This window comes from Nerophis lumbriciformis, linkage group LG10 (genome assembly GCF_033978685.3).
Source record: "Nerophis lumbriciformis linkage group LG10, RoL_Nlum_v2.1, whole genome shotgun sequence".
In the NCBI taxonomy this organism is placed as follows: Eukaryota; Metazoa; Chordata; class Actinopteri; order Syngnathiformes; family Syngnathidae; genus Nerophis; species Nerophis lumbriciformis.
In genome coordinates this window covers 42,528,925-42,543,632 of record NC_084557.2, presented here as the reverse complement: position 1 = coordinate 42,543,632, position 14,708 = coordinate 42,528,925, and the positions used below count along the sequence as shown (strand labels likewise).

Here is a 14,708-nt window from a genome sequence, read left to right as displayed (position 1 = left end):
CATGCATGTTTAACACATATAGATTCCTTTCTTTCATGAAAACAAGAATATAAGTTGGTGTATTACCTGTATCTGATGACTTGCATTGATTGTAATCAGACAGTAGTGATGATAATGATCGTCCACGTTTTCAAATGGAGGAGAAAAAAAGTTCCTCCTTCTGTCTAATACCACATGAAAGTGGTTGGTTTTTGGCTTCTTATTTGTCCAGCTTCCATATTCGTTTTTATACACTTTACAAGAAATACATTGGCGGCAAACTCCGTAGCTTGCTAGCTTGTTTGTGCTGGCTTTCAGAGACTCTTATTTTGAAAGCGCAAGCGCGATGGAGCGGCACTTTTATTGTGAAGACAGGAACTGTGCAGTCAGTCTTTAGGCTTTTGACGGGATGAACGGTTGAAATAAAAAAAGGTATTTTTTCCTTCACACTTTTGATTGATTGATTGGAACTTTTATTAGTAGATTGCACAGTACAGTACATATTTCGTACGATTGACCACTAAATGGTAACACCCGAATACGTTTTTCAACTTGTTTAAGTCAGGTCATGTGACCCCTGGCTCTGTTTGATTGGTCCAACGTCACCAGTGACTGCATCTGATTGGTGGAACGGAGTGAACGTCACCAGTGACTGTATTTGTTGAAACGCAGGCACTATGAAGGTCTGTCTGACAGACCAAAACAAACAAAGCGTGCATTAACAGATCGATAAAAATTAGTAGCGAGTAGCGAGCTGAATGTATATAAAAGTAGCGGAGTAAAAGTAGCGTTTCTTCTCTATAAACATACTCAAGTAAAAGTAAAAGTACGTTGCATTAAAACTACTCTTAGAAGTACAATTTATCCCAAAAGTTACTCAAGTAGATGTAACGGAGTAAATGTAGCGCGTTACTACCCACCTCTGTTTATAACTAGATCAGGGGTCGGCAACCCGCGGCTCTAGACCCGCATGCGGCTCTTTAGCGCCGCCCTAGTGGCTCTCTGGAGCTTTTTCAAAAATGTATGAAAAATGGAAAAAGATGAGGGGGAAAAAAATATATTTTTTGTTTTAATATGGTTTCTGGAGGAGGACAAACATTACACAAACCTCCCTAATTGTTATAAAGCACACTGTTTGTATTAAACATGCTTCATGTCACGACTTGGACTTTGGCTTGGTTTGTTCTCCCGAGGTGCAAGTGAATTGGACCAGATGTGGCGTGAAGGTAAATACATATTTAATAATAACACTCAAAGGAACAAAAGGCGCGCTCAAGGCGGATGTACAAACTTGACTAACGAAAACAAAAGACTTGCACGGGGGCAAAAAACTGTGAACAATTAAACAAAAACACTAACTGTGGCATTAATAGAAAAAAAACTTACTTGGACATGGCATGAAGTGCGCAGAGGTAGACAGAGTGTGACAGGGGTATGAATACGGGGATGTCACCAGAAAGACAAACTGAAAAACACTGAACTTAAATACTACAGACATGATTAACGAAAACAGGTGCGTGACTCAAAACGTGAAACAGGTGCGTGACGTGACAGGTGAAAACTAATGGGTTGCTATGGTGATAATCAAGAGTGCACAATGAGTCCAAACGTGGAACAGGTGAAACTAATGGGGTAATCATGGAAACAAGACAAGGGAGTGAAAAGACAGAAACTAAAGAGTCCTATAACTAAACAAAACATGACTTAAAACAAAACACGATTACACAGACATGACACTTCACTGATTCGAGTATTTGGTGAGCGCCGTTTAGTCCTACTAATTTTGGCGGTCCTTGAACTCACCGTAGTTTGTTTACATGCATAACTTTCTCCGACTTTCTAGGACGTGTTTTATGCCACTTCTTTTTCTGTCTCATTTTGTCCACCAAACTTTTAAAGTTGTGCATGAATGCACAAAGGTGAGTTTTGTTGATGTTATTGACTTGTGTGGAGTGCTAATCAGACATATTTGGTCACTGCATGTCTGCAAGCTAATCGATGCTAACATGCTATTTAGGCTAGCTATATGTACATATTAAGGGATGTCCGATAATGGCTTTTTGCCGATATCCGATATTCCGATATTGTCCAACTCTTTAATTACCGATACCGATATATACAGTCGTGGAATTAACACATTATTATGCCTAATTTGGACAACCAGGTATGGTGAAGATAAGGTCCTTTAAATTATTTTAAAATAAAATAAAATAAATAAATTTAAAATATTTTCTTGAATAAAAAAGAAAGTAAAACAATATAAAAACAGTTACATAGAAACTAGTATATAATGAAAATGAGTAAAATTAACTGTTAAAGGTTAGTACTATTAGTGGACCAGCAGCACGCACAATCATGTGTGCTTACGGACTGTATCCCTTGCAGACTGTATTGATATATCCATCCATCCATCCATTTTCTACCGCTTATTCCCTTTGGGGTCGCGGGGGGCGCTGGAGCCTATCTCAGCTACAATCGGGCGGAAGGCGGGGTACACCCTGGACAAGTCGCCACCTCATCGCAGGTATTGATATATATTAATATATAATGTAGGAACCAGAATATTAATAACAGAAAGAAACAACCCTATTGTGTGAATGAGTGTAAATGGGGGAGGGAGTTTTTTTGGGTTGGTGCACTAATTGTAAGTGTATCTTGTGTTTTTTATGTTGATTTAATAAAAACAAAATAAAAAAAACAAACGATAAAAAAAACGATACCGATAATTTTCGATATTACATTTTAAAGCATTTATAGGCCGATAATACCTGCCGACATCTCTATACATATTGCATCATTATGCCTCATTTGTAGCTATATTTGAGGTAATTTAGTTTCCTTTAAGTCCTCTTAATTCAGTTTATATCTCATGACACACTATATGTAATATGGCTTTTAATTGTTTGCGGCTCCAGACAGATTTGTTTTTGTATTTTTGGTCCAATATGGCTCTTTCAACATTTTGGGTTGCCGACCCCTGAACTAGATGAAGCAATTCCTGAAGGAATTGCGTGGGAATGCTCCAATGCTGAAGTTGAACTGAAATGCTGACAGAATGTAGTATGAATGTAAGAATAGTTTGAATTTTGAAATGGTTTGAATTAGGGGTGTGGGAAAAAATCGATTCGAATTCGAATCGCGATTCTCACGTTCTGCGATTCAGTATCGATTCTCGTTTTAAAAAAATCGATTTTTTAAAATTATTATTATTATTATTTTTTATTTTATTTTTTTATTTTAATGTTTTATTTTAATTAATCAATCCAACAAAACAATACACAGCAAAACCATAACAATGCCATCCAATTCCAAAACCAAGCCCGACCCAGCAACACTCAGAACTGCAATAAACAGAGCAATTGAGAGGAGACACAAACACGACACAGAACAAACCGTGAAACAAAAATGAATATTATCAACAACAGTATCAATATTAGTAACAATTTCAACATAACAGTGATTAAAAATCCCTCATTGACATTATCATTAGACATTTATACATACCGTACTTGCCAACACTCCCGAATTTTCCGAGAGACTCCCGAAATTCAGCGCCTCTCCCGAAAACTTCCCGGGACAAATATTCTCCCGAAAATCTCCCGATTTTCAGCCGGAGCTGTAGGCCACGCCCCCTCCAGCTCTATGCAGACCTGAGTGAGGACAGCCTTTTTTCACGACGGGAGGACAACTGGGTGACAAAAAATAAATCATCCAGACTAGAGATAAATTGTATTATTATGTTTATCTTACCTACAAATAAATATATTTATTAATTAAAAAAAAAACTTAAATACATTTTTACTATATTTTGCTAAAAACATCAAAATTAATTGTATTTTTTCTGACTCCTTATTACGGCCAGGCATTAGAATTATACATTAAAATAAACATATTTGAAATAATTAATTTTAAATTATCATAATAATTCATTTAAAATGACCATAATTAATTATTAAAATAATTGCTTGTTTATCAACAACTTTAGCATTTTATTCATTACATTTTGAAGCTCTCAGAAGCCAAGTTATGTTATATTCCTTAATATTTATTTATGCAAGTTTGAAGTATCAATTATCTAAACACAGTTTTGTTAGCATATTTTCAGGATGTAGATATATATATATATATATATATATATATATATACATATATACATATATATATATATATATATATATATATATATATATATATATGTATATGTATGTGTATATATATATATATATATATATATATATATATATATATATATATATATATATATATATATATATATATATATATATATGTGTATATATATATATATATATATATGTGTGTATGAAATACTTGACTTGGTGAATTCTAGCTGTCAATATACTCCTCCCCTCTTAACCACGCCCTCAACCACGCCCTGCCCCACCCCTGACCACGCCCCCACCCCCCACCTCCCGAAATCGGAGGTCTCAAGGTTGGCAAGTACGCATTTATAACAATAAAAATAAATGAACAATAGTGTCACAGTGGCTTACACTTGCATCGCATCTCATAAGCTTGACAACACACTGTGTACAATATTTTCACAAAGATAAAATAAGTCATATTTTTGGTTTACATTATTGCAATCAGTTGATAAAACATTGTCCTTTACAATTATAAAAGCTTTTTACAAAAATCTACTACTCTGGACCCCGACTTAAACAAGTTGAAAAACTTATTCGGGTGTTACCATTTAGTGGTCAATTGTACGGAATATGTACTTCACTGTGCAACCTACTAATAAAAGTATCAATCAATCAATCAATGCTTGCATGTCAGCAGACTGGGGTAGATCCTGCTGAAATCCTATGTGTTGAATGAATAGAGAATCCTTTTGAATCGGGAAAATATCGTTTTTGAATCGAGAATCGAGTTGAATCGGAAAAAATCGATTTGGAGTCGAATCGTGACCCCATGAATCGATATTGAATCGAATCGTGGGACACCCAAAGATTCGCAGCCCTAGTTTGAATGTTGAAGAGTTTGAATTTCCAGGAAAACCGGAATTTGGTTTGGAACTTGAGAAAGTTTTAGTTTGAATGTCCAGGATGAGTGGAATGTGTTGATGTTGGAATTGGTTTGAATAGGTTGAAAAATGTGAAAGAAGTCATCGCACTAAAAAAGGTTGGAAAAAAACAGGAATCCCCGGAAATGTGTTGAACGTGGAAAAATGGTAGTTTGAATTTCCAGGGTGAATTGAATGTGTTGTAGGTATAAAGCACAAGTATCAAACTCAAGGCCCGCGGGCCAAATCTGGCCCGCCACATTATTTTATGTGGCTCCCGAAAGCCTGGGAATAATATGCGTTAATAAAATGCTTAATCTTTTCTTACTAAATATATTTGTTCTTTCCCTACTGACATTAAAAATCATGTACTGCATGCAATCTTTTAAAATGTAATATTAACAAAATCAATATATTATCATGTATTCCAAAAATATGTTTTCTTAAAATAAAGGTAAATACTGTACTTTGCTTGACTTATGATTTCAAATCAAATTATCAATCAAATTGTAGACTGTAAAATTGACAATAGATTTTACGGTTAAATTCCGCCGACTGTGTTTTTTTGCAGTAAAGTCAACTTTGGTACTGTTTTTTTTCCATATACAGTAAGACTCTAAAACATTAAAATACACACAAAAAAGCATGAAAACTACAAGATTTTACGGTTTAAAAAAACAACTGGCAGCTCTGTTGCCTGAATGTTACCGCTAAAAACGGTGGTATTGTTTTTCCATTCCAATCCATTTATTCAATTTTGTTATATGCTGTAAAAACCCACTGCTTTTACTGTAAAATTCTGGTGACTGAGCTGCCAGTTTTTAAAGTAAAATGTAAATAGTTTTTTTGCAGCTTATTGTTAATGTATTATATATATGTATGTATACATGCATGAATCCCATGAAGAGCAGGGAAACCCGCGAAACAGGCTTGTAGGGATGAAATAGCATCTGGGTTTTTTCCTGACCTAACGTATACATGTATATTCATATATTACTTATTGTTAAACGCGACCCTCAATTGTGGAAGTTTTAAAATGGATAATTAATTTTGAATGGGGAAAATGTTCCTAAAATTGTAGGAAATCTGGGAAATTTTTTTTTAGAATTGTTGAAAGGGAGCACACAATTCCTGAACACACTGAATATTTTGAAGTTGGAATGGTTTAAATCGGATAAAAAATGTGGTGGTTGTGGAACTTTGAAACATTAATTTCAATGGAAATTTTGGAATTTCGGGAAAAGAGGGATTTAAAAAAAAAAAAAAGCTAAACAAATTGCAATGTTCTGAATGAGTTGAAATGGTTGGTGTTGGAATTTTTCAAATCGGTCAAGAAATGTTAAAGTAGTAACATTTTTAATTGAGAAGTAGTATTACGGAATTCCTGGAATTTTGGGGAAACTGGGAATTTTTATAGTTCAAAAAACAACTTTGTTTTTTGTCCTAATTAACAGGAATGATTTTACGGTGGAAAGGTTGAAGTGGGTTGAAAAATGTGGAAGGAGTAGTCGACATAATAAAGGGTGAAAAAACGGGAATTCTGGGAATTTCTGGAATTCTTTTGATCTTTGAAAAATTATAGTTTGAATGTCCAGGATGGTGGAGTATATTGACGGTGGAATTATTTGAATCGGTTAAAAAATGTGGGAATTGTGGAAGTTTGAAAAATGGATAATTCATTTTCAATGGGGAAAATGTTCCTAAAAACTGGCAATTCTAGGAAATCTGGGATTTTTTTTTTTTTTAGAATTGTTAAAAGGGAGCACACAATTCCTGAACAGGCTGAATATTTTGAAGTTGGAATGGTTTGAATAGGATAAAAAATGTGGGAGTTGTGGAACTTTGAAAAATTAATTTCAATGGAAATTTCATGGAAATTTTGGAATTTCGGGAAAAGAGGGATTTAAAAAAAAAAAAAGCTAAACAAATTTGAATGTTCTGAATGAGTTGAAATGGTTGGTGTTGGAATTTTTCAAATCGGTCAAGAAATGTTGAAGTAGTAACATTTTTAATTGAGAAATTGTATTACGGAATTCCTGGAATTTCGGGAAAACCGGGAATTTTTACAGTTCAAAAAACAAACTTAGTTCTTTTGTCCAATTAAGAGGAATGATTTTACGGTGGAAAGGTTGAAGTGGGTTGAAAAATGTGGAAGGAGTAGTCGACATAATAAAGGGTTAAAAAACGGGAATTCTGGGAATTTCTGGAATTCTTTTGAACTTTGAAAAATTATAGTTTGAATGTCCAGGATGGTGGAGTATATTGACGGTGGAATTATTTGAATCGGTTAAAAAATGTGGGAATTGTGGAAGTTTGAAAAATGGATAATTCATTTTCAATGGGGAAAAACTGGCAATTCTAGGAAATCTGGGAATTTTTTATTTTTTTTAAGAATTGTTAAAAGGGAGCACACAATTCCTGAACAGGCTGAATATTTTGAAGTTGGAATGGTTTGAATAGGATAAAAAATGTGGGAGTTGTGGAACTTTGAAAAATTAATTTCAATGGAAATTTCATGGAAATTTTGGAATTTCGGGAAAAGAGGGATTTAAAAAAAAAAAAGCTAAACAAATTTGAATGTTCTGAATGAGTTGAAATGGTTGGTGTTGGAATTTTTCAAATCGGTCAAGAAATGTTGAAGTAGTAACATTTTTAATTGAGAAATTGTATTACGGAATTCCTGGAATTTCGGGAAAACCGGGAATTTTTACAGTTCAAAAAACAAACTTAGTTCTTTTGTCCAATTAAGAGGAATGATTTTACGGTGGAAAGGTTGAAGTGGGTTGAAAAATGTGGAAGGAGTAGTCGACATAATAAAGGGTTAAAAAACGGGAATTCTGGGAATTTCTGGAATTCTTTTGAACTTTGAAAAATTATAGTTTGAATGTCCAGGATGGTGGAGTATATTGACGGTGGAATTATTTCAATCGGTTAAAAAATGTGGGAATTGTGGAAGTTTGAAAAATGGATAATTCATTTTCAATGGGGAAAAACTGGCAATTCTAGGAAATCTGGGAATTTTTTTTTTTTTTTAAGAATTGTTAAAAGGGAGCACACAATTCCTGAACAGGCTGAATATTTTGAAGTTGGAATGGTTTGAATAGGATAAAAAATGTGGGAGTTGTGGAACTTTGAAAAATTAATTTCAATGGAAATTTCATGGAAATTTTGGAATTTCGGGAAAAGAGGGATTTAAAAAAAAAAAAAGCTAAACAAATTTGAATGTTCTGAATGAGTTGAAATGGTTGGTGTTGGAATTTTTCAAATCGGTCAAGAAATGTTGAAGTAGTAACATTTTTAATTGAGAAATTGTATTACGGAATTCCTGGAATTTCGGGAAAACCGGGAATTTTTACAGTTCAAAAAACAAACTTAGTTCTTTTGTCCAATTAAGAGGAATGATTTTACGGTGGAAAGGTTGAAGTGGGTTGAAAAATGTGGAAGGAGTAGTCGACATAATAAAGGGTTAAAAAACGGGAATTCTGGGAATTTCTGGAATTCTTTTGAACTTTGAAAAATTATAGTTTGAATGTCCAGGATGGTGGAGTATATTGACGGTGGAATTATTTGAATCGGTTAAAAAATGTGGGAATTGTGGAAGTTTGAAAAATGGATAATTCATTTTCAATGGGGAAAATGTTCCTAAAAACTGGCAATTCTAGGAAATCTGGGAATTTTTTTTTTTAGAATTGTTAAAAGGGATCACACAATTCATGAACAGGCTGAATATTTTGAAGTTGGAATGGTTTGAATCGGATAAAAAATGTGGGAGTTGTGGAACTTTGAACAATTAATTTCAATGGAAATTTTGGAATTTCAGGAAAAGAGGGATTTTTTTAAAATGCTAAACAAATTTGAATGTTCTGAATGAGTTGAAATGGTTGGTGTTGGAATTTTTCAAATCGGCCAAGAAATGTTGAAGTAGTAACATTTTTAATTGAGAAATTGTATTACGGAATTCCTGGAATTTCGGGAAAACCGGGAATTTTTACAGTTCAAAAAAGAAACTTAGTTTTTTTGTCCTAATTAAGAGGAATGATTTTACGGTGGAAAGGTTGAAGTGGGTTGAAAAATGTGGAAGGAGTAGTCGACATAATAAAGGGTGAAAAAACGGGAATTCTGGGAATTTCTGGAATTCTTTTGAACTTTGAAAAATTATAGTTTGAATGTCCAGGATGGTGGACTATATTGAAGGTGGAATTATTTGAATCGGTTAAAAAATGTGGGAATTGTGGAAGTTTGAAAAATGGATAATTCATTTTCAATGGGGAAAAACTGGCAATTCTAGGAAATCTGGGAATTCTTTTTTTTTTTTTAGAATTGTTAAAAGGGAGCACACAATTCCTGAACAGGCTGAATATTTTGAAGTTGGAATGGTTTGAATCGGATACAAAATGTGGGAGTTGTGGAACTTTGAAAAATTCATTTCAATGGAAATTTTGGAATTTCGGGAAAAGAGGGATTTAAAAAAAAAAGAAGCTAAACAAATTTGAATGTTCTGAATGAGTTGAAATGGTTGGTGTTGGAATTTTTCAAATCGGTCAAGAAATGTTGAAGTAGTAACATTTTTAATTGAGAAATTGTATTACGGAATTCCTGTAATTTCGGGAAAACCGGGAATTTTTACAGTTAAAAAAACAAACTTAGTTCTTTTGTCCAATTAAGAGGAATGATTTTACAGTGGAAAGGTTGAAGTGGGTTGAAAAATGTGGAAGGAGTAGTCGACATAATAAAGGGTGAAAAAACGGGAATTCTGGGAATTTCTGGAATTTTTTTTAACTTTGAAAAATGATAGTTTGAATTTCCAGGATGGTGGAATATGTTGAAGGTGGAATGGTTTGAATCGGTTAAAAAATGTGGGAATGGTGGAAGCTTGAAAAATGGCCAATTCATTTTGAATGGGAAAAATGTCCCGGAAAACCTGGAATTCTGGGAAATCTGGGAATTTTTGGAATTTGTCAAGGGAAAGCCAGCGATTCTTGAATAGACTGAACAGTTTGAAGTTGAATATGGGATAGCAGAGAAGGAGAACAAAACTTTGATTAGGTGGCAGATATATATATATATATTTGCAAGGCCATTTTCAAGAAGGATATTTAAAGAGAAATGACATCTTGTGAGACCATGTTGGCAGCTAGCTCAACTGTTCTGGCGATGAAATGCTCGCCATTTCCACTCAAATAAGCCGACGACGAGGGGTACCACTGGTTAATACTGCGTCAAATAGGTCCTACTAATTATGAGTTCAAATATTAAATTTTTTCAATTTTAGTATGTTTTTTGCACTTTTGACAGTACCACATAAGATATGTTTTAATTGCTGGTGCGTTTTATTAGATTTTTAAATGCACCAGAAAATAACCTGTTTTGTATACTGTTGATGTGATGGAATGCCCTGTTGGGGCGTAAATGTGTTTCTGTATAGTATTTCTCCAGCAATGGTCATGTGGTGACATCAATTATGGTATTTTGAGAGGTAATCATTGAAGTCGGACATCACTGAAGGCCTAGGTGGGAAACGCACGGCCCACCACTGTTACGTTGGATTGGTCAAACAGAGTCATGTGACAATGGCTGCCGGAAGCAGGCTCGCTGACAAAACAATACGTCTTTGCAATTCTTAATCGATAATTATAAATAATTGTGATATAAATAAATGTAACGATCGGAATTAAAATCTGAAAGTAGCGTTTCTTCTTCTCAAAAATACTCAAGTTAAAGTAAAAAGTATGTTACATTGAAACTACTCTGAAAAGTACCGTATTTTTCGGAGTATAAGTCGCACCGGAGTATAAGTCGCACCTGCCGAAAATGCATAATAAAGAAGGAAAAAAACATATATAAGTCGCACTGGAGCCCGTCTAAACTTTGAAAAAGAACTGCGACTTATAGTCCGAAAAATACGGTACAATTTATCCAAAAAGTTACTTAAGTAAATGTAACGGAGTAAATGTAGCTACTACTAGAGATGTCCGATAATATCGGACTGCTGATATTATCGGCCGATAAATGCTTTAAATGTAATATCGGAAATTATCGGTATCGGTTTCAAAAAGTAAAATGTATGATTTTTTAAAACGCCGCTGTGTACACGGACGTAGGGAGAAGTACAGAGCGCCAATAAACCTTAAAGGCACTGCCTTTGCGTGCCGGTCCAATCACATGATATCTACGGCTTTTCACACACACAAGTGAATGCATTAATACTTGGTCAACAGCCATACAGGTCACACTGAGGTTGGCCGTATAAACAATTTTAACACTGTTACAAATATGCGCCACACTGTGAACCCACACCAAACAAGAATGACAAACACATTTCGGGAGAACATCCGCACCGTAACACAACAGAACAAATACCCAGAAACCCTTGGAGCACTAACTCTTCCGGGACGCTACAATGTACACCCCCCGCTACCCCACCCACCTGAACCTATTCATGCTCTCTCAGGGAGAGCATGTCCCAAATTCCAAGCTGCTGTTTTGAGGCATGTTAAAAAAAAAAATGCACTTTGTGACTTCAATAATAAATATGGCAGTGCCATGTTGGCACTTTTTTCCATAACTTGAGTTGATTTATTTTGGAAAACCTTGTTACATTGTTTAATGCATCCAGCGGGGCATCACAACAAAATTAGGCATAATAATGTGTTAATTCCACGACTGTATATATCGGTATCGGTTGATATCGGAATCGGTAATTAAGAGTTGGACAATATCGGAATATCGGATATCGGCAAAGAAGCCATTATAGGACCTCTCTAGCTACTACCCACCTCTGCATGTCAATCTTGGTGAGTGACAGTCTATTCATGAGCAATAAGCTGATGGGTGCATATTGTTCTTTCAATGATCAAACAATCTAACACTGTAAAGGTTGCAACTTCATGCTGATATTTTCATCTCCATGTGAAGTCATGTGATATTTTCTTCTCTCTTGTCTGTTCCTCTCACAGTCACCGCGAATATGATATTTACACTTCTTTGCGGTTCATGCAACAATACTCCTGTTTACGGTAGGCCGGAAGATGTAATGCATCTCCCCACCACACCCACTAATTATGACACAAAAGCAAAGATGAGATGATTTTGCTGCCATTGACTCGACATTCTTTGCGTGACTGTGCTGACATTGTGTGGTGTACGTGACCTGACCACATCAAGTGGGGCTCCTGTTAGGCCGAGAGTAACAACTCTTGTTTAGAAGCTCCTTAAAAAAATGCATTTGATGGAGCGTACGCCAGCCTTGATTAGATTGCGTACCCTTTGACCTTTACGGCGCTCTCTCTTAAACGCGACATCTGGACCTGACTCGTTTGTGATCCAAGAGTCTTATGGGATGCCGAGTGTAAAAATCATTATTATTATTATTTTTTTGTCCTGTCCAGCTACTCAGGCAAATTATATAGTTGATATAGATGCCCATATCCGTACAGATTTACTTTACAAAAGAGAATTGTGGGATACTTCTCTTGTTGCCTTATTTGTATTTGACTTTATTAAATGTATTTATATTATCATTTGGTGCAGCCAGGCCATAGCAGGAGGGGATGGAAAGAGAAAAAAAGGAAGACAGAGGGAGAAATTGCGGGGACAAGAGGGGGATAAGACAGAGAGACAAAAACAACAACAGCAAACACAACAATAACAATAACAACAACATAACAACATCAGCAAATGGGATATGTACAATTGTGATGGTAAAAGTGATAGCAAAGAAGCAGTTAGTGAAATAAGTATTAATACTACAGAAATGACAATGAGCATTATTACACTACAAATGGAGCAATACCAATACCAATTGAAATAGCACTATTGATAATGAATAGTAACAATAATTACCTCTATTATCAACAATACAGTTGTTTCAAATGCAACAATACATATATGTAATGATAACTTGAAATACAAAAGAAAGCAGATAAATGGAGGAGAAGAAAGAGAAGCCAACTATATTAACCTTGTAGATTGTTATAGTAACAATAGGTTAAGCTTTGTCAGTGTGCCATGTGTTACCCAGTTTACTCTAGGGCAGGGGTCACCAACACGGTGCCCGTGGGCACCAAGTAGCTCGTAAGGACCAGATGAGTAGCCCGCTGGCCTGTTCTAAAAATAGCTCAAATAGCAGCACTTACCAGTGAGCTTCCTCTATTTTTTAAATTGTATTTATTAACTAGCAAGCTGGTCTAGCTTTGCTCGACATTTTTAATTCTGAGAGAGACAAAACTCATATAGAATTTGAAAATTCTAGAAAATATTTTAAAGACTTGGTCTTCAATAACTGACAAAGAAACAGATAACAGATTTGGTGTCCAGTTCAAAGTGTGACATGATTCATTTAAAAATTTGAGAGTTTACTTTTGTATTTTACATGAGTTATTATTTGTACAAACATGGTGCAAAGTCATTCATGATTTGTTACAAAATGTTAGTGGCTAGCTAGTTAAAATGGGATATTGTGATTTCACAAGACTGCCTTAGAAGTGATCATTTGAAAATGTTCAATTTGAAAAATGTGCATTTAGAGAAAATATAAAAATAAAGTGTTGCATATTGATATTTATCTGTTTCTATATATATTTATTGTGAGAAATCATTAAGATGATCAGTGTTTCCACAAAGATAAATATCATTAATTATTAATAATAACATAGAGTTAAAGGTAAATGGAGCAAATTGGCTATTTCTGGCAATTTATTTAAGTGTGTATCAAACTGGTAGCCCTTCGCATTAATCAGTACCCAAGAAGTAGCTCTTGGTTTCAAAAAGGCTGGTGACCCCTGCCCTAGGGCAACAACGTTAATTTATGTTTGATGAAACGTGATTATATGCATGAGTGTATGTATGTATATGTACTTGTATATGTATAGTATGTGTATACAGTATATATGTTTGTACAATGAATGTTTATGTACAGTATGTGTATATGTATGTTTGTACAGTGAATGTATATGTACAGTATGTGTATATGTATGTTTGTACAGTGAATGTATATGTACAGTATGTGTATATGTATGTTTGTACAGTGACTGTGCGTATGGATGTGCGAACTTTGAGTGTGTATGTATGCACTGTATTTCTGTATTTCTGTGGGCGGTATAGCTCGGTTGGTAGAGCGGCCATGCCAGCAACTTGAGGGTTGCAGGTTAGATCCCCGCATTCGCCATCCTAGTTACTGCCATTGTGTCCTTGGGCAAGACACTTTACCTACCTGCTCCCAGTGCCACCCACACTGGTTTAAATGTAACTTAGATATTGGGTTTCACTATGTAAAGTGCTTTGAGTCACTAGAGAAAAGCGCTATATAAATATAATTCACTTCACTTCACTTCACTCTACGTATGTGGGAGCGTAGGTACCTATGTGTGCATGTATGTATGTATGTAGGAATAATTGTGTGAATGTGAGTATTTACGTGTATTTGTATCCGAGTGTAAAAATTAAATCACACTTTTCTAGCTCATATATTTTGAATATTTTAACTTACTTTTCTTACTTTGTTTACATTTAAATCACTTTTTACACGTTTAGATAATTTACTTCACGTTTGAGGTAAAAAATTAAATGGTCAATCTACCATATGTTAAATGTAAATTTAAATGTTAAATATAAATGTTGAATCTGATTATAAATATACATATTAAATCTAAATATGAACGTTGAATTTGATGTTAAATCTAGATCTAAATGTTAACTATAAATGTGA

At 34.6% G+C, this 14,708-nt stretch overlaps 1 protein-coding gene across 4 annotated transcripts in view; it reads left to right on the top strand.

Moving 5' to 3' along the window:
- The window catches only part of LOC133612299 (voltage-gated delayed rectifier potassium channel KCNH4-like), a 306,771-nt gene that overhangs the window by 33,558 nt on the left and 258,505 nt on the right, over window positions 1–14,708 (top strand). The gene's annotated exons all lie outside the window — the stretch shown is intronic.